The 1,442-nt window shown below is 37.2% G+C and overlaps 1 protein-coding gene across 2 annotated transcripts in view; it reads right to left on the bottom strand.

Moving 5' to 3' along the window:
- Window positions 1-1,306: 1,306 nt before the first annotated feature.
- The window catches only part of mpv17 (mitochondrial inner membrane protein MPV17), a 29,599-nt gene continuing 29,463 nt past the window's right edge, over window positions 1,307-1,442 (bottom strand). For both annotated transcript variants that reach the window (XM_032543076.1, XM_032543077.1), the window contains exon 8: window positions 1,307-1,442. This exon is cut by the window's right edge and continues 114 nt beyond it. The gene's annotated coding sequence lies outside the window, so the exon portion shown is untranslated.

Consider the following 1,442-nt stretch of genomic DNA (forward strand, 5'->3'; position numbering starts at 1 on the left):
CCCCCCCCCCGCCAAAGATAACTTGGCCACAAAAGCTAGCGAGGTCAAAAACACCATTGACATCACCCCATGTCAAACTTTTAATAGTTTACATGCCACAGGTGGCCTGTGGTTATTAAAAATGTGCACATTATGAGTATAAAGATCCTATGTACATTGAGTAATAAAGGAACAATATACACTTTAGCAGCGGTTGTCGATGCACCGATGGAATCAAGAGTCTGTTTTGTTGTTTAATACAAGGCAGTTCAACAAAAAAAATTTCAATGACACTGACCGATTAAGGGAATAGTTTGACATTTTGGGAAATAACCTTGATTTTTTGCTGGGAGTAAGACGACACTGAGCCGACTTTCAGGTCTGTACGGTTAATAAAAAGCTAGATTCAGCAGCCAGTTTACTTAGTTTAGCACAAAGACTAAAACAGGGGTAAACAGCTAGCCTGGCTCCATCCAAAGCTAATAAAATCAGCTTAAGTTAAAACAACAACATTTTCACTTTTTCACAATTTTAACATTACACTTCGGCTTATGTACAGATTGAACAAACGTGATACGACATATTAATCCGTGAGCTTTAGATGTGCTGGTATACAGAATGTTACCTTCAGACAGAGACAGGCTAGCTGTTTATCTCTATTGTCCTTGTGCTAAGCTAAGCAGCGGCTAGCTGTTAATCTCTAATGTCCTTGTGCTAAGCTAAGCAGTGGCTAGCTGGAGGTTCTTCATTTACTGTACAGACATGAGAGTGGTACCCTCTCACTCAGCAAGAAAGTGAAGAAGTGTATTTCCAAAAATGTCAAACTATTATTTTAACATCAGGTTACTTCAGCCAGATGCCTCAATAGACCAGAATGCACTGCATTCTGCAATGGATAGTAGTGGTAGAAACACATAGGTGAGGCAGGTGAAGATAAAATATGTATATTACAATACATCATTACATATTGTGGAGCATTTTGAAAATCTGTGCTAAAAGAAACAAATAAGATGAAAATCAAGAGTATGAAGAGACTTCCTTCTTTACATAATATTATTACTTCTATTAATCTATAATATAATTTCCTTTAACACAATTATGATGACTAACAATAAAATGGATTTGAAAAGTTTCCTTCGCAACTAGTTGGTGTTAATGTAATATGTGTGTGTGTGAGTGTGTGTGTGTGTGTGTGTGTGTGTGTGTGTGTTGCTACACTGCGGCATCACTGCCAAATCTCATTTCCATAAATAACAAACTTTCAAAGACATTTATGTAAACGCAAGTTTGACTTTCAAGTGTGAATTTGTCATTCAGAGTAGACGAGCACTTTCTCCCGACCTTTATAAATGAGTCAGTCACAGTTTTACACATTGGAAATATCAGAAGAAGTATGTTAGACCAGAACGGCCCATGTCACACACACACACACACTACAAATGAGTGTAAAATTATCATCATCA

The sequence above is a fragment of the Etheostoma spectabile genome, chromosome 18 (assembly GCF_008692095.1).
Source record: "Etheostoma spectabile isolate EspeVRDwgs_2016 chromosome 18, UIUC_Espe_1.0, whole genome shotgun sequence".
In the NCBI taxonomy this organism is placed as follows: domain Eukaryota; kingdom Metazoa; phylum Chordata; class Actinopteri; order Perciformes; family Percidae; genus Etheostoma; species Etheostoma spectabile.